We start from the raw sequence: 19624 nt of genomic DNA on the forward strand, positions 1-19624 counted from the left end.
TGGAAAACTCTGGTCTACAACAAACACTTTGATGTTTAAAATATAATACAGGGGTGCCTGGCTGGCTTAGTCAGTAGACCATGTGACTCTTGATCTTGGGGTCCTGAATTCAAGCCGCACATTGGGGGTAGAGTTTACTTTAAAAATAAATAAATAAAAGTAAAAATCAAAATATTAAATAAAATGTATCACAAACTCATTCTTCATAATCCCTGCAGAGGAAAGAATCGGTTATTATTGTTTTAAAGTCATCTCAAGAGATTCTCAGGGGAAGCCTTGATTCTTAGAAACTGTAAAATATAGGTTGAAGCTTGTATGCATTTTTTGTTTCTTTGTGTGTGTGTGTGTTTTTTTTTTTTAATTTTTTTTCCAACATTTATTTATTTTTGGGACAGAGAGAGGCAGAGCATGAACGGGGGAGGGGCAGAGAGAGAGGGAGACACAGAATCGGAAACAGGCTCCAGGCTCTGAGCCATCAGCCCAGAGCCCGACGCGGGGCTCGAACTCCCGGACTGCGAGATCGTGACCTGGCTGAAGTCGGACGCTTAACCGACTGCGCCACCCAGGCGCCCCTGTGTGTGTGTTTTTAAGTTTTTTAATGTTTATTTAATTTTTGAGAGAGAAACGGAGACAGGGAGCAAGCAGGGTAGGGGCAGAAAGAGAGGGAGACACAGAATCCAAAGCGGGCTCCAGGCTCTGAGCTGTCAGCACAGAGCCCACTGTGGGGCTCAAACTCATGAACCACGATATCATTACCTGAGGTGAAGTCAGATGCTTAACCAACTGAGCCACCCAGGTGCCCCTGGGTGTTTTTTTAAAGTAATCTCTACACCCAACGTGGGGCTCAAACTCACAACCCTAAGATCAAGACCCAGATGCTCCACTGACTGAGCCAGCCAGGCTCTCCTGTATCATTTGTTTTATATGAGAAATTCCTTCTTTTTATATTATAATATCTTCTTTCAAGTAGATAGAACTTAGATGGAGCCTTCCTTCCTGGAACTCCATCTTTAAAAAATAATTGTGGGGGCACCTGGGTGGCTCAGTTGGTTAAGCGTCCAACTTCCTCTCAGGTCATGATCTTGAGCTTGGGGAATTCGAGCCCCACATAGGGTTCTGTGCTGACACCTCAGAGCCTGGAGCCTGCTTCGAATTCCGTGTCTCCCTCTCTCTTTGCCCCTCCCCCACTTGCACTCTGCCTCTTGCTCTCTCAAAAATAAACATTAAAAAAATTGTTTTAATAATAAAATAAAATAAAATAAAATAAAATAAATAAATAAAAATTGTTGTTGGGGCGCCTGGGTGGCTCAGGCGGTTAAGCATCCAACTCTTGATTAAGGCTCAGGTCATGCTCTCCGGGACATGAGATCAAGCCCTGAGCATCAGGCTCTGTACTGGGCATGGAGCCTGCTTAAGATTCTCTCTCTAGGGGCGCCTGGGTGGCGCAGTCGGTTAAGCGTCCGACTTCAGCCAGGTCACGATCTCGCGGTCCGTGAGTTCGAGCCCCGCGTCAGGCTCTGGGCTGATGGCTCGGAGCCTGGAGCCTGTTTCCGATTCTGTGTCTCCCTCTCTCTGCCCCTCCCCCATTCATGCTCTGTCTCTCTCTGTCCCAAAAATAAATAAACGTTGAAAAAAAAAAATTAAAAAAAAAAAAAAAAAAAAAAAAAAGATTCTCTCTCTAAAAAAAAAAAAAAAAAAAGAAAAAAAATTGTTTATCTCATCTGTCTGGAGGTGAACCTGAACTTTACTAACATTGCAAAGTGTTCTTCCTAAGGCGTGAATCTATAGATGTGAGTTTAGTGTAAATTATATAGCAACAGGAGAATGAATTAGAAAACTTTCTTTGTGCTTCTGTATTTCCCTGTCCATAGACTAGAAACCTACCTTTCTTGTACAATGTGAAAACATTTTACTTGGAAAGAAAGTGACCATTCAAATCTAAGATCTGATATGATAGAGAATGTCAAGAACACCTAGTTCATGTTAACATTCTTGGTATTCATAATTTAAACGTCTTTTCTTTTTTTTTTTTCAACGTTTATTTATTTTTGGGACAGAGAGAGAGCATGAACGGGGGAGGGGCAGAGAGAGAGGGAGACACAGAATCGGAAGCAGGCTCCAGGCTCTGAGCCATCAGCCCAGAGACCGACGCAGGGCTCGAACTCACGGACCGCGAGATCATGACCTGGCTGAAGTCGGACGCTTAACCGACTGCGCCACCCAGGCGCCCCAAACGTCTTTTCTTTTTAATCGAGAGTTGGCATACATTTCGTATGCCTTTGAAAATTTAATCTGGAACACAGAGAAGGAAATTTGTTTTCTTTTTAAAGATCTCTAAGGAAAGTTGTTCCACAATCCATCAGGTTGTTCTAATATCTAACCTGTATGAGATATCACATATTATAATGTAGACTGATATAACTAGTTTGGAAGGCAATTTAGCAATATTTATCAACTAACCTCATAAATGTCCATGGCCTTTGAGGCAGTAATTCCTTTTCTGAGAATTTATCCTGAAGTAATTATCCTAAATGCACACTAGGCTTTCTACACGAGATGTTCCTGAAAGTGTGTTTTACCCCAGTGAAAAACTAGAAACTCCTAACTGTACCACAACCAGAATAGTAGAATGGGTAGATTAAATTGACTAACTTTATGTCAGCTTTATGTCCACGTAAAGATATGAAAAATTGGGGTGCTCTGCTGGCTCAGAAGAGCATGTGACTCAATCTCCAGTCATGGGTTTGAGCCCCATGTTGGGTGTAGAAATTACTAAAAAAATAAATAAACTTAAAAATTGTTTTCCAGAACACATGTGATAACATGGGGCAATATTTTTTCAGTAAAAAATAAAATAGGATATGAAACATTGTTCGCTGCATGATTATAATAGCATAAGAAAAAAATCATTTGAGCCCACACAGGGACACCAAAAAAGAAAGAAAGAAGGAAAGAAAGAAAGAAAGAACGAAAGAAAGAAATCAAGCAAAATCCTGTAAACTCATGTAATCAAAGCTATTTACCCAGAAATTCCACTTCTAAGAGATTATCCTAGGGGAATGATTGGTATAAAGAAATTAATCACTAAGCAAGAAAGTATAAACAACCTTAACGGTTTTTTAGTAAAAAAGTGGAAACAACTCAAATGTCATGTCTATGTGGATACCCCATATGTTCACTATTAAATTTGATTTTCTCCTATTAATCTGTCTCATGTCAATTTGATTCTTAGTACAGCCAGAGGGTCTTGAAGGGCAGAGGAAATTCTTTCTCCCCAACGGTTGGCACATTTTGCAGTATACTTTCTACTCGTTGGACACCTCTTGACCTGACATTGCTGCAGTTGAGAGATCCTTGGGACAATGACATTCAGCTGGCAGCAGGTGAAATTTCTTACCAGGTGAAATTCCAGCCTCGTGGAATGTCTGTGTGTGGAGGCAAATGGAGCCAGAGTGGTAAGAGGTCTTTTTATCTCTTTCTTAATTTAGATTAGCAGGAGAAAATCCTTGTGGAACTAGTTTCTTGGACTAGGTTACTCTTTGGTTAAATTTAGTAGAGTACTCTTTGGTTCCTGATCCATTTCCTCCCAGAGATGGTCTTTGTTTTCCTCTGTCTGTGTATTTGGTGTCTTTAATGCACACATGAAGTAAAGGCTGTTGCTCACGGACATGTTGGAAGCCAAAGCTGCAAAATTGGTGGGCACCGGTCGAGCACTTAAAAGGTGTTAGAGTGCTCGCCGCCTCAAGAAGACTCCCATGTTAGGAAAAGTTGGTCACAGAATGGGTTAGATTGACACTAGGTCACCCCTAAATCTCAAGAAAACTTCCATGCAATGAGATATACTGTAAAACAACACAAAATCCCCACACATCCCTCCTAGTTATTAGGGTGGCTGTGGCTCCAAGAGACCCAAGGCCTAGCCAAGGCTGTTTATGTGCGCATAAGAGATTTGTCCTTTCATCTTGTTCTATGTTCTAAGAATGTAGCCGGTGTGAAGGGGTGCAAGAGCACCTGGCTTCAGGGGTCCCAAACAAGATCCAGAGGCAGAGAGATGAGTGCTGGTGGAACAAGAAAGGAATGTACTTCAGTGAGGCCACCACCCAGAAGACAACAGACTAGCATCTCAGACTGTCTGCAAAGTGCTACAAACACTTCCAGGTTTATATAAGGAAAATGTGGGGCAAAGGTGGGTGGGTACCTGTAGGTGGGCAGTGAAGGTCAAGTCTATTACTGTCTTGGAGTCAGTCATGGGTGCGGTCTTGCTGGGGCGGGGGCAGTCTTTATTGCTAGAGGGGCTAGTTTTGGTTCCCATCAGGGGATGCTCTGCCCACAGGATCTTCTGTCTAAGAGATAAGCTAGAAAGAAGAACTTAATCAGTTAGAAAGTTTGAGGTCAAAATGGAAGTAGTCAAAGTCCTCTTTCAAGAGCTTGACTTTGTGACCAGTGAGAATATTCTCTTTGGTCTCCACCATTCAGAGGGTGCACTTTCCAGAATTCTGCAGGGGATCAGTCAAATAGACTGGGGATCCAAATATCTCTCCTCCACCCCACCGACTGTGGGAAGTTTGTCATAAGAGGTTCCAGCCCAGAGGAACCTTTGTTATATCAATCTTAGTTGCTTGTCAGTGTTGGAAAGTTCCATTCCAGTAGCACCTGCCCTGTGTCACAAATGAGGGAGTCTTTGACTAAAGGCATCTCACCATTTTGTGAGGACTAGAGACACCATTTTCCCTACACCATCCTCACCACTTGTGCAATGAAGGCCTTTGCTTTGTTAGACTAATTTTGGGAGTAAACTTTTGAATCATGGGGGCCGTGTAATCTATATCCTCTTTGGATGCCTTGCATCACTGGTTAAACCATTAAGGCTTATTGGTTTGAGTTGCTGTTAATAGATCCTGCTCATCAATGGCTGGAGGATGGATACTTTAAATTGGCTATATTAAAAAAAAGTCTTTATAGAGAGCTCTCAACTGTCTTATTAGTATAGTGGCAAGCCTTAAGGACTCCCTTGATAAGATGAAATAACAAAAATCAGACTTAAAAATAGGGGCACCTGGTAACTCAGTCGGTTAAGTGTCTGACTCTTGATTTCGGCTCAGGTCATGATCTCACAGCAAGGAGCCTGCTTGGAATTCTCTCCCTCTCTCTCTGCCCCTCCCCAACTTGAACTGTCTCTGTCTCTCAATATAAATAAACTTAAAAAAATTTTTTTAAATCTCCCTGACATAAAGAAGGAAATTTAGTTAAAAAGATAGGCCAGTCCCTTGATATTCAGGATACAATCTAGTTCTTTAGACAATTAGAAATAACTGTCTTACAAATCTCTACAAAACCAGAAATGCAACTCTAGAAACAAGTCAAAGCATACCTATCTTTACCACTCCCTGAACCTCACCTATTCCTCTCAAAATGTTTGTAGATATTATAAAAGGTCTGGATATTGGAACAAAATTGTCCTGTACTGAAGAGAAAAAAGGAAAATTTGTAAATCACAGTTATACTGAAATTCTAAGAGAAAAAAAAAATTTTTTTAGATTCTCTGTCCCTTGAAATCAAAATAAATCTTATGTCTTTGAAATGTAAACAGAGTGCTCACTTTGGCAGCACACGTACTAAAATTGTAATGATACAGAGAAGAATTAGTATGGCCCTTGAGCAAAGATGACACACAAATTGATGAAGCATTTCAGATTTTTTTTTAATTAAAAAATAAAAAAATAATAGGGGCACCTGGATGGCTCAGTCCGTTAAGCTTCTGACTTCAGTTCAGGTCATAATTTCACAGTTCTTGAGTTCAAACCCCACATCAGGCTCTCTGCTGTCAGCACAGAGCCTGCTTCGGACTCTCTGCCCCCCCTGTCAGCCCCTCCCCCCCCAAAATAAACATTTTTAAAGAATTATAAATAAAATAAAATAAAATAAAATAAAATAAAATGTAAACAGTGCCTACTCAAGAATGGGGAAAAAAAGGGCTGTGTGTCAGTGTGGGATCGGGGAGGGAGAGGACTTTTTGAAAGGCAAACTGCTGATAGACCTCTTCAGCCCAGACTCTAGTGGCTCTTATAACAGGCAGATATGTTCCAAATCTCAACCTTGGAGAAAACTTGGATACTCTGTGCCTTTGTGATGTAAATGTTCAATTCTCATCCTTTCTAGGATGTAAGTCATTTTTTGAAATGCAACTTCTGGGGAGAAAATTTTCAACAGAAAAAAAAAATGGTGGCATTTGGAAATTGAGCTCCTAATGTTTTCTCCACAAAGATTAGTAAAAACAAGCTATAAGATTTTTTATTGCATCTTGTCTGTATATGTGTGTCCATATATGTTGTAAATGTGTAATATTTTCGCTACCTCTCGATAGTCTTGCCAAAATTAACTTGTAAAAAAGCTCTATGTGGTTGGTTTGAAGGTAAGCACTTATAAGATTGGACATTTAAAACTCAGAAAGACAGAAACTAACCCAAATGTTTTTCAGGTTCACATGATCTGGGGAAATATTCAATATTAAAGCTAATTTAAGGTTGTTGGTTAAATTAAAATACACGTTTTTAGAGTTACTAGCATTAAATATAGAACTTTTAGTCTGCCTATGTTCACTGAAAGTCAAATAAATTCATTATTTCTATTGCAAAATTTGTCCAAAAAGACACCCACAATCATGGTTGACTTTGTCTAATGCCTCATAAAGTTTTGTGACTAATCTAAACATAATTGTTAGAAACAAGTAAATTAAATAGATGTAAATAAAGTAAAAAGGTAAGTAAACTTTTAAGTAGCTTCAAAATCTTTGATAACATGAAACTTTAAAATTTTGCTGTTAAATAATGAGTTAGGTTAAATTTATTGATTACCTAAATCACTTCGAAGTAAGATAAAATAATAAAACATCAAGTATGAAACATAAGTTTATCTGTTTTTGTCTTATCGCAGAGAAACTAAAGATAAATTGAGTCTGTTAGTGAACTTGGTTTGTGCTTTATTTAAATACGGTACTATGAATAAAGCACATGTATAAAAATTAGGAAATGTATTCATAAGTTTGCTAATATAAAGAATAATCGTATAACTGATGGTTCACAGTTACTACTTCGTTTTCACCAGAAACTAAGGTTTCTAAAAGTTCTGAATTCTAATAAATGTAAATAAGACTACTGGAAATAATCAGGGAAACAACTCTGTTTGCTGGGAAATAAGATGTTTGTTTTTGGTAAGAAGTAGCATAAGAAATAGAAATACACTTTTGTTGAGGGAAAGAAAATAATTTCGTCCTAAAATGGGGCCAGTTATTTAAACTGAGGACAAAATGTGAATGTAAAAACAGTTGTAAAAGATTTACTGAAAAAGAATCTTTTGAAAGGAATTTTATGTGCAGTCCGTACTGGCTAAGATTAACATAAATTTAAGTAAATGAATTTTAATATCAAATATTAAAATTGTGTTTTTGTTAAAAGGACAAAGTTTTCTTGAACTATTCATCTGTTTTTTTTTTTAATGTTTATTTTTGAGAAAGAGAGTGCAAGCAGGGGAGGGGCAGAGAGAGAGGGAGACACAGAATCAGAAGCAGGCTCCAGGCCCCGAAACTGTCAGCATGGAGTCTGACTGGGGGCTTGAACTCACAAACCGTGAAATCATGACCCCAGCCGAAGTCGGACACCCAAGCGAATGAGCCACCCAGGCATCCCTATTCATCTGCTCTTAATAAGAAATTATAAAAAGTTTTTCTTTATCGTTAAAGGTATCTGCCTAAAAAAACCCAAGGATTCTGTGTTTTGTCAAAATAATTTCCTATTTTTATTGGGTCTGTGATTACTTAAAAAAAAACCTGAGTCTTAATATTAAAAAAGCTAAATTTTGCTCACTACTATGTAACCTTCCGTATTTGCCTTTAATACCTTTTATTGTCACTTTGGTTAAATGGATAAATATTGTTTCATAATATTTTATGATTTTACTTAATCACATTTTCAAACCTTTTAATAGTTTTTTGGCATACTTCCCAAAATCACAGTCTAAAATTAAGTTTTTTGACCCCAATCTCACCAAGGTGTTTCAGAGAGTTCCTGGAACATTTCAAAGATTGTATGAGACATTAAACAAATTAGGCTTATTTAGTATGTTAAATTACATCAGAAGCCTTGTCAAATAAGTGATACTAAACCCTCTTAAGATTATATTTGTGTAGATGCTATTGTGTATAAATGTTATTAGGATAATTCTAAAAACTGTATGAAACTCCTAGAAATCTGAAGTCCTGGTATGTTATCAACTTGAAATGTTGTGTATCACAGACATAACCAAATTTTCTTCCTTTTTTTTTAATGTTTATTTATTTTTGAGAGAGTGAGAGAGAGCAAGCAGGGCAGGGGCAGAGAGAGAGAGGGAAGGAGAGAATCCCAAGCAGGCTCTGTGCTGTCAGCACAAAGCCTGACTCAGGGCTCATTCTCACAATCCATGAGATTATGACCTGCGCTGAGATCAAGAGTCAGATGCTTAACCAACTGAGCCACCCAGGTGACCCCATAACCAAATTTTCTTGTCAATTACATTGTAATGAACTCTAATTACATCTCTGACCATGGCCACTTTTAAGTCTGGTCATTTACAGTTACTGTTTTACTCTGATGATGTTGCAAATGTGTTTCATATTAAAGATATTCATAGAAAACCTCAAAGTATAGGTTTCTGATAACCTTAGGATCCTAAACTGATCCTAAACTGAACTAAGAATTTCTAAAACTAGAGGGAAAACTGGATTTAAGCAGAATGAAAATTAATAACATGAGACTCAATGAAGTGAGGAAGTAATTGTAATTTTTATGACTGTTTATTTTTTTAATTTTTAAGAAATGTTTTATTTTTGAGACAGAGAGAGAGAGCACGCCAACGTGCACACGCACCCAGAGAAGGAGCAGAGAGAGGGAGACAGAGTTTCCAAAGCAGGCTCTACACTGACAGCAGAGAGTCCAATGTGAGCCTGGAACTCATGAACTGTGAGATCATGACCTGAGCCGAAGTCAATGCTTAACCAACTGAGGCACACAGGAGCCCCATGACTTTCTGTTTAAAATGTTGCTGACTCTTTAAAAAAATGCTTTGTTTTTCCAATTAAAAAAATTTTTTTTTTCTCATAGAGTGAGAAACTGACTGGTTGGCTCTTGATCTCAGCTCAGGTCATGATCTCACATGGTTCTGGTTCTGCACTCACAGCACAGAGCCTGCTTGGGATTGTCTCTCTCCCTCTCTTTCTGCCCCTCCCCCATTTTTGTGAACACTCTCTCTCAAAATTAATAAACTTAAAAACATTTTTTCTCTTAAGCTTACTGATTTATAGCAATTTGATAAAATATACCTTTGTGAACAAATTGAAACATTTATCTTTTGTTCCTACCTGATGCCTCCAGAATTCAGAAACTGTCAGTTGAGTGTTCTTATATGTATTTTTTAAGATTAAAAAAAAAATTTAAAGATTTTATTTTTAAGTTATCTCTATACCCAACATAGGGCTCAAATTCACAACCCTGAGATCAAGAGTCTCATGCTCCACTGACTGAGCCAGCCAGTCGCCCCGAATGTTCTTATATTTTACTTTTTTACAAGTTATTTATTTATTTTGAGAGAGTGAGCTTGTGTGCAGAGGAAGGGCAGAGAGAGAGGCAGAGAGAATCCCAAGCAGGCCCCGCACAGTCAGCACAGAGCCCGACATGGGTCTCAATCCCATGAACCATGAGATCATGACCTGAGCCGAAATCAAGAGTCAAAGGCTTAACCGACTGAGCCACCAAGATGCCCTTCAACTGATCTTCTCACTGCACTTATATAAATGATCAGGCCAAGGTGTTTTGAAACTAGACTTATTTAGCAAATAGATTAGTATTAATTAGGCTATCTTTGGTAGAATGAGGGTGATTATAGAGAGAAAATATGTTTCAATAACACACCAAGTAAATATTAGATTCTAATACTGTTTCTTATAAACTAGACCAGATCCTGATTTCTTCTAGTTTCTTCCAATGTCTGGCTACCATTCTCCAAAGTAACATTTCTGAGTCTTTTCCCATCTTTCTGAGTTGGATACATTTGAGAACTAAGACTATCCTTTCTCCTGAAGCCCTGCGAACTAAATAGGAACGACTTAATGTAAACTTCAGAGAAATCTCCACAGTAGCTCCCATACAGGCAACCTTTATGCCTGTTGCTCTGTGGGCCTTTCAGAAGGATCACCACAGGCCACCTGGCTGGCTCAGTCAGTGAAACGCAGGAGTCTTGATGTCAAGGTGGTGAGTTCAAGTCCCACATTGGGTATAGAGCTTACCTAAAAAAAAAAAAAAGAAAGAAAGAAAGAAAGAAAGAAAGAAAGAAAGAAAGAAAGGAAGGAAGAAAGAAAGAAAGAAAGAAAGAAAGAAAGAAAGAAAGAAAGAAATTAGGTTTCCAGAAGTATGTAATTCTAACAGAAAGAATGTCAAATAAACTCCTCTTTAAAAAAAAAAAAGAAAAATGAAAAAAGATCACTACAAACACTTGAACTATAAACCGAGAAAATCTATCAGACTGCCACCACCTGCTGTCACTCTATCCACAGATGATTCAAGCTTGACATCTAGAAATCTCAACTGGATACCCTCAGAACTCGCAAACTGGTTTATAATTTGATCCAATCATTAACCATTTTTTTTTCTTTTGTTTCCATAGAAATGCCTCTTATTTAAAACCTGATTGCTTAAACCATAGGCCCAACTTTGAGGACACAGCTCCATCACTGTCTCCTGAAATGGGTTTAACTGAACTGACTTATTGCAAGGACTGGTCCACCAAGACAGAATGATCTACCTGCTCAACTTTTATACGTGAAGCTTAAGGGAAGTGTCAGAGGAGGGAACTACAGGGGCCAAGGACAGTACGCTCCAAGATGGCCCAGTCTGGCATGAACATTATTTCGAGTCAAAAGCAATCAAAACCCAGTAGGGTAAGGAAAAACTCTTTATCCCCCCTCAACTGCCTGCTGATACCAGAAAGACAGCTATTTACAGAGATTCCTCTCTACCTAAGAAACTTATCCACATAATAAGACAACTTTGTTTTTTTTGCAAAACAAAACTCCTCTCACCTTTCTGTTAATAAGTTTTTCTCCCCCTTTGTATCCTCAGACCCCTACCCTGCTCCTGAGCTCATATAGCCTCATGTTGCTTGACTATCTTTGGAATTTCCATGTCTGTGGATTCCCCCATACCTATGGAGTTAAATTTGATTTATTCCTGTTAATCTGTCTCATGTCAGGGCACCTGGCTGGCTCAGTCAGTGTAGCATGTGACTCTTGATCTCGGGGTCATGAGTTCAAGCCCGACACTGGGTGTGGACCTTATGTAAAAAAAAAAAAAAAAATCAATCTGTCTCGTGTCAATTTGATTCTTAGTCCAGCTAGAAGGATCTTGAAGGGCAGAAGAAATTTTTCCTCCCTGACACAACCTTTCAAATTTACTCATAATATCCTTAGCTTGGCTAAAAAATGTAGCTTTCTTATCTAAGTCTGCTCTGATCTAACTTAACAAGCTTCCATATTCTAGGTGGAAGCTGAGAGGAGGGACAAGATCAAGTTCAATTTATTTTTTATTATTTTTTAATGTTTTTTTTTAATTTTTGAGAGGGAGAGAGAGCATGAGCATAGGAGGGGTAGAGAGAGGAGGCACAGAATCTGAAGCAGGCTCCAGGCTCTAAGCTCAACGCGAGCTCAACGTGAGGCTCGAACTCACACAAATGGCTCATGACCTGAGCCAAAGTCAGATGCTTAACTGACTGAGCCACCCAGGCACCCCCCAAGTCCAATTTATTAACCTCAATTCAATACTATAATTTAAAATGTTTTTGTAGGTGATCAGTCTCTACTTGGATAACTCTGTTAAGAACTCAACCTCTAAGATTTCTACCCCTCCCTAAACTCCTCTCCAAGAAGACATCCAGGTGTGAGAGGGAGTGTGGCTTTCATGACCTCAAAATGGCAAAGGGCAGATGTTAATCCTCCCAAAGAAAAGCACAATCCAGACCTCACCCCTTCTGTCCTCTGCTTTCCCAGCAACCTAGCTAACCTACTTTCTGCCCTAGTACTTTAACTTGGGAGGAGATCGGGACAGTTGTGTCTTGTGACTTCCCTCCCAGACTCTACCCCCTTTTCCCCTATAACTGACCCAGAATTGCTTTTCCCTTCATTCTTTACAGCCTGGAGTGTTTCCCTTCCATTCTACACTCAGGCCCTATGTATTAAAAAGGAAGGCTTTGTCATTTGGAAATCCCTTTCTCCAAAAAGCTTGGGTTTTATGTACATTGTCTTACTAAAAAAAGGTGAAGAAAATGAGCTTTGAAATTCAAAGCAGATGAATGGCCTCTCTGTTATGAGCAGCACCTGCCTGTCCTTTCTTTCTTGGGACAGTAAGCTTGATGACTCTATCAGAAGGCTAACAAGAAATAGGATTTAAAGGGGGGAATCAAAATGCATTGACATAATTCCTATAAAATATGTTCCCCAGAGAGGTGAAATTGCATGAACTAAAGAAAGGAGATTCATTTTCTTGAAAGCCTGGTGAGATTCATCTCTTTTTCTTCATAGAGACAAAGTTTAACTTTGAAAAACATGACCGTAATGAAAATATAGGATGAAGAAAGAAGGAGGATGATAAATCTGGGACAAAGGAGAATTTGAAAGACAGAGATTTATATGTTCAAAAAGGGAAAGCATGCTAAAATAAGTTTGCTAAATTAGAAGCAAAATAGGACCATAAAACCAGAAATTCTGCACAGAAATCTTTTGCATCTCTCCTGGACAAAAATCTACAAGTTAACTTGTCTGAGCTTTAATCAAGCAACAGTGCATTCCTCTGAAGAACTAAATAATCCTTGAGTGGGCCTGTTAGATAAAGACCTTGAAATAAAGCTTTAGTCCAACATTCAAAGGACAAGCAGTCATCCTTTTGCTTTTGTTCCAAGTGTTGGGTAATTTTTCTTCACATTATCAAGTGTTGCATACACTCCACCCACCTTAATAGATACAAACTCAGTATGGTGGAAGCTGATGAAATAAAGAGCCACGAATGGATTTCTAAAGAGTCTACAGAAATAAAACATGTGGCTTAAAGCAAGGCCAGTTTTTGGCCTTAGAGACACAAATGAATAGGTATCTGTAAAAACCTAAAATGGTGATGTTGCCCCCAACCTACAGATTTTAGAGATATCTTATTACTCACAAATTACCCTTTCCTTAGCATCATAATCTAGATATATCTAATTGGGTATAAATGATTCCATTACCAAAGCAGATTAATCAGGTTAAATGAAACCATAAGGGCATGTGATGATTTTTAAATGATAGGTTACATAAGTTACCACAGCCCACTTAACATATGCTATCCTATTAGTTTACCACAGTGACAAACATGATTTCATCAGTAATGCATATTCAGAGTTGGCTTACCTTTAAGGATTTTAGCACAGTTCACATATAAACCACTCTCCAACTGCTAGTAGTTTCCAAAACAGATCTGGTTTTTAAAAAGTTCATAACCGCTCATTTTTAATCCCATCCTCCCTATTCAGATGGTTATTGAAGTATCCTCTTGATTACAGAGCAATGAAAGAAAATGAAGATTATAAAAGAACAAAGTCTATCCTGAGTAGCAGTTTCCCCATGGAATTTTATTTTCTGAGTAGAGCACTAGATCATCTGATTAAAAAGCTCAAATTTTCTGAAACTTTCTATTGATGTCTATGGTGTGTAACATGAGTACGTTTCCATATTAAGGTTATTCAGCTGTGGAAAACACAAGAACTCATTCAAAGTTTTTCCTTTAAAGGTTGAAGAAACCTAAGACCACATGTTGGTGCAGCAATGAGAAATCTTTAAATGTCTGTCAGCAACTGGTCGGCATTGGGTTTTGTTTGGTTGGTTTGGTTTTTTTTTTTTTTCTTTTTTTTCCTTTTTGTCCTGCAGGAAAGCAAAGACAAACATTTCAAAAAACATTGTAACTCAAAAGAATGACCAAAGCTAAGAAATTTAAGTAAGCGTGTCACAAACACAAGAACATGGATTTTGTTGGCTAATCCAAATAATTAATCATGTTCCTGACAGTTTGGAATGCAGATTTGCCTGCTATTTGCAGAAACATTAACAAGCAGGCCAAGGGCTTTCTTGATTACTGGAAACTGGAGTGGCTTGAGGAGCTGTAAGTCAGTGATTTCAAGATCTACAGATTTTTTGGACCAGTAAAATTTCAAAATAATGTTGAAGACCAACATGGTGTTAACTTCTTATTTAGCCAAATAATATTGGGGGAGATATCTTAATATTTATAATTGATATCCAATTATAAAATAGCCTTAAAAAAACAGGTTGGGTTTTTTGGGTTTCTTTTTTGAGGCTAGTTCACAAATGGATTCACCAGTAGATTTGGTGGTCAAGATATCTTTAAGGTAACCTTAACTTCTTTCCCAAACCTTTCCTTAGTGACTAACAAGCACATTCAAGTACCTGCCATCCATGACTGATCAAAATGAATGCTACTCCTGAGACAAGTGAATGTGACAGGATTAAACTTTGACTCTAGATAGGGTCTTGGTTCTTGAGAGTTCCTCCTTAGGATCATCCTGTCTTGAGGATTTTTTCAAATGGTGAGGAGATAGGAGATGTAAGCATTAACCAAATTCTGACTGGGTCATGTATTTGGCTTTCTTCTGATCTACATGACCTTAAAACAAAAATCAAGTCAAATTCCTTGAATGCCTATTATTAAGAGTGTTGTGCTGAGCTTTGGGGCAAGATTTCTCAAACTTAAGTCTTAATAAATAGAGCCTGAGAGCTTTCCAAAAGGGCAGACTTCTGGGTTTTGGTGCCATCGGTTCTGAATGAAGTTGAGATGGCAGCCCTGCAATCCCAATTTTTAAGAAGCATAATGTGATTTTGATGTACCTGGTCCATGGACCCCCATCTTGAGAAATGTTGTTCTAGGAACTCTGAAGAAGTAATACTTCCAATTTCAGTAATGGCACACTAGCTAATTCTGATCACCCTTCCTGCTGAACATAATTTACTAAAAATCTTCTTAGAAGCATCAAAAAGTTAACAAAATGGGAATGCAAGCTGGTGCAGCCACTCTGGAAAACAGTATGGAGGTTCCTCAAAAAACTAAAAATAGAACTACCCTACAACCCAGCAATGGCACTACTAGGCATTTATCCACGGGATACAGGTGTGCTGTTTCCAAGGGACACATGCACCCCCATGTTTATAGCAGCACTATCCACAATAGCCAAAGTATGGAAAGAGCCCAAATGTCCATCGATGGATGAATGGATAAAGAAGATGTGGTATATATATAAAAAGGAGTATTACTCAACAATCAAAAAGAATGAAATCTTGCCATTTGCAACTACGTGGATGGAACTGGAGGATATTATGCTAAGTGAAATTAGAGAAAGACAAATATCATATGACTTTACCCATATGAGGAATTTAAGAGACAAAAAGATGAACACAAGGGAAGGGAAGCAAAAATAATATAAAAACAGGGAGGGGGACAAAAACATAAGAGACTCTTAAATATGGAGAACAAACAGAGTTACTGGAGGGGTTGTGGGAGGGGGGGATGGGCTAAATGGGTAAGGGGCACTAAGGAATCTACTCCTGAAATCATTGTTGCACTATATGCTAACTAATTTGGATGTAAACTTTTAAAAATAAAAAATAAAATAAAAATAAAACATTCACAAATTACTAGGATGAGATCTGGAAGAAAATGGAAATGCAGAGGGGTGAGCCTAGCCATTTTCAAACATGTTTACCTTAGGGTCATTAGCTGATCCTGAAGAGACATTTGAGAGGGTGAGCTGTTAGGCAACCTTATGGGATTAGGGAGACAAAAGTCAGATCAGGACCTGACAAAGGTGGACACCTGATAAACCACACCCTGTTCCACATGCACACAGTCCCCTACGAGTAAGGGTGAACTGGAAGTGGCTTGCTAAGAAAATCTCAAATCTTGAACTTGAACTAAAGTGATCCTGGAAAAAGCAAATGGCCATTCTCTCTAGAAGAAACATCAAACTTGGCATCAGTTTTTTCTACAAATAATCTTTCTAGCACATAGTCAAAGATAACTAAGTCTTAATAAGAGATAAAAAACCATGAGCAAGAACCACTAGGAAAAATGAACAGCAAAACATAATGGGTAAGTTTTTTTTTTTTAATTTCTTTTTCAACGTTTATTTATTTTTGGGACAGAGAGAGACAGAGCATGAACAGGGGAGGGGCAGAGAGAGAGGGAGACACAGAATTGGAAACAGGCTCCAGGCTCCGAGCCATCAGCCCAGAGCCCGACGCGGGGCTCAAACTCACGGACCGCGAGATCGTGACCTGGCTGAAGTCGGACGCTTAACCGACTGCGCCACCCAGGCGCCCCCATAATGGGTAAGTTTAAATGAACATTGACTATGAAACTTATTATGATGTCCTGTGGAAATAGATATTTAAAATGCATGACAATAATAGCATAAAAGTTTAGGAGGGGGTTAAATATTCTAATTTTCTCACATTTAGAGGGGAGGAAAGATATCACTTAGCATTAGATATTTATAAGTGAAGGGTACATGCTATAACTAGGATAACCACCAAAAGAATAGAAGAAAAGTCGAGGATATCTAAACTAAAAGAGACTTTAAAATTGAATGATGAAAATTACCAATCCATGGGCACCTGGGTGGCTCAGTCAGTTAAGCGTCTGACTTTGACTTAGGTCATGATCTCATGACCTGTGAGTTCGAGTCCCCCGTCAGGGTCTGTGCTGACAACTCAGAGCCTGGAGCCCGCTTTGGATTCTGTGTCTCCCTTTCTCTTTGCTCCTCCCCTGCTCATGCTCTCTCTCTCCCTCAAAAATAAATAAACATTAAAAAAATTAAGAATAAAATTATCAGTCCAAAAGAAGTCAAGGAAGGAAAGAAAATGGAACACAAGACAGGAAAAGTATCTAGGTGCTCTTGGATTGCACTTTGGGTTGTCTCCTGAGGGGAGAGATTAATGTATTCTATGTGTGTAAATAAAGGTATGCATGGGTATTTATTTAGATGGCCAGGGCTTTAGAAATGTCAAAGTTTGCTAATTGTTCCCTGTGTCCATTATCCCTTTCTACATTTTAGTTACAGAGCCCCTGTGAGCGTGAGCTCATCACATGGCTGCCCACCAAGATACTACATTTCTCAGTCTCCCTTGAAGGTAGGTGTGTGGTCATGTGACTGAGTTTGGCTGAATGGGATGTGAGTGAGCTCAAATAATGTGTATTTATCTTTTTTTTAAATTTTTTAATGTTTATTTATTTTTGAGAGAAAGGGAAACAGAGCATGAGTGGTGGAGTGCCATAGAGAGAGGGAGACACAGAATCCCAAGCAGGATCCAGGCTCTGAGCTGTCAGCACAGATCCAGACGTGGGGCTCAAACCCATGAACTGTGAGATCATGACCTGAGCCGAAGTCGAGCGCTTAACCAACTGAGCCACCCAGGCACCCCAATGTGTATTTATCTTTATTAAAGATGGAGCTTTGGGGTGCCTGGGTGACTCAGTCGGTTAAGCTTCCAACTCTTGCTACCAGCTCAGGTCATGACCTTGTGGTCAAAATCTGCGGTCATTAGATTCAGCCCCCTGTTGGGCTCTGAGCTAAGCGCCGAGCTTGCTTGGGATTCTGTGTCTCTCTTCTGCCCTTCCCATGCATGCGTGCACTCTCTCTCTCAAAATAAATAAATAAATCAACTTTTTTTTTAAAAGATGAAGTTTTCTTGGGGTGCCTGGCTGGTTCAGCCATTAGAGCATGCGACTCTCAGGGTTGTGAGTTCGAGCCCCATGTTAGGGGTAGAGATTACTTAAAAAATAAAAAATAAATAAACAAAAAAGATGACGCTTCTTGCCCTGATTTTTCCCACACCAATTGGGAAATGACAATGATTGGAACAATCCCTTGGGTCCTAAGAGGCATGCCGAGAATGGCAGAGCTCACTATCAGTCTATGTTCCTATATATCTTTATGGAACAGAGCTGCCCTACAGGCCCTGAACTGTTATATAAGAAAGAAAGAAACTCCTGTAATCTATAGCTATTGTACTTTGGAGTTCCTTTGCTACAGCAATCTTGCCCATGTCCTAACTAACACAGAGATGTGTTATGGAGTAACAAAGGTTAGTGGGAGAGGTGAGGGTGAGGAGGAAGCTGTTGTTGTGAGCCTTAATAGCAAGCTTAGGAGTCAGGACTCTAGGGGATTGGTGAGGTGCAGCACTGCAGAGGGACCACCAGGTGGTGGTACTATTGGTGGTGGTGGGGAAGCTGATTAAATGGCTTCAGCCACCTCTTGTGATTTTTATAATTCTATATCTCCAGAGATATCTTTCTCCAGAATTCCATGCCCTTATTTCCAAGGGCTGGCCAGACTTTCTCTCTGGAGGTCAAATAGGCTCCTCAAACTCAACATCACAAATCTTAGCTTTCCTCCCCAGAGAGCCTTTTCTTCTTCTTGTGTTCCCTGTTCTGGTTAATAATTGCTCCCTTCAATACCACTCTGCACTCAGTTGTCCTCACTAGAAACTAGGCTCACCCTTGATTCCTCCTTCATCATCACACACAGTTTCTTATAGAGATAATCTACTTCCATTCTTTTTATTCATTTTGCTATTCTCATTGCCAATGTTTTGATTTGGGTCTCCATTATCTCTCACTTCAAATGTTGCAGTATCCTCCTTCCTAACTGATCTTTAATTCAGTTTTGTGTGTGTGTGTGTGTGTTTCTTTGTTTTTTAATTTGAGAGAGAGAGAGTGAGAGCATAAGCAGGGGAGAGGGGCAGAGGGGGAGAGAGAGAGAGAGAGAGAGAGAGAGAGAGAGAGTCTTAAACAGGCTCCAGGCTCAGCTGGAGCCCAATGCAGGGCTCCATCTTGTGACCCCAGGATCATGACCTGAGCCAAAATCAAGAATCGGATGCTTAACCGACTGAGCCACACAGGTGCCCCTCTAACTGGTCTTTCTCATGTTTCACATTGCTCTTAGGGCTATTTATCCAAAACAAACTTGACCATGTCACTTCAACCTGTTTGTACACTTTCTCCCTTTTCTTATAAGCCAAGGAGCCCAGACTCAGTACAGATCTGGTCCCCTTTCAAACCCCTATCAAGCCCCTTAATATGCTGGGTCTGAGCACACTGGGCCTTGTCAGTGTCCTCTCTACCTGGAGTGTTCTTGTCCTGTCCTTACTTAATGGACTCATACTCAGCCTTCAAAACCTAGCTTAAGTATGACTCATTGGAAAATTTTTCCAGGATCCTCTGGCTTAGTTACTTAGTTATTCCCATCTCAATAACTGAAGTTAATGAATTAATTAAAGATAGAATACTAAGAACTCTCTCAAAATAAGTAAATAAACTGTAAAAAAAAAAAGTGGGGGGCACCTGGGTGGCTCAGTCAGTTAAGCGTCTGACTCTTGATTTGGGCTCAGATCATGATCTCACAGTTCATGAGTTTGAGCCCCACATTGGGCTCCTCACTGACAGCGCAAAGCCTGCTTGCAATTCTCTTTCTCTCTTTCTGTCTCTGCAACCCCCCCACCATA

The 19624-nt window shown here is 39.2% G+C and overlaps 1 long non-coding RNA gene and 1 other non-coding gene across 2 annotated transcripts in view; both read left to right on the plus strand.

The window, feature by feature from the left end:
* Positions 1 to 19624, plus strand: part of LOC122477247 — a 39326-nt gene that overhangs the window by 2518 nt on the left and 17184 nt on the right. The window contains exons 2-4 of the long non-coding RNA XR_006295663.1: positions 3233 to 3455; positions 10732 to 10966; positions 17176 to 17251. This is a non-coding gene — a long non-coding RNA (uncharacterized LOC122477247). The remainder of the gene's footprint in view (positions 1 to 3232; positions 3456 to 10731; positions 10967 to 17175; positions 17252 to 19624) is intronic.
* Positions 5592 to 5699, plus strand: LOC122478075. The gene has a single exon (XR_006295841.1). It is a non-coding gene; the product is annotated as a U6 spliceosomal RNA (small nuclear RNA).

This window comes from Prionailurus bengalensis, chromosome X, assembly GCF_016509475.1.
Source record: "Prionailurus bengalensis isolate Pbe53 chromosome X, Fcat_Pben_1.1_paternal_pri, whole genome shotgun sequence".
In the NCBI taxonomy this organism is placed as follows: Eukaryota; Metazoa; Chordata; class Mammalia; order Carnivora; family Felidae; genus Prionailurus; species Prionailurus bengalensis.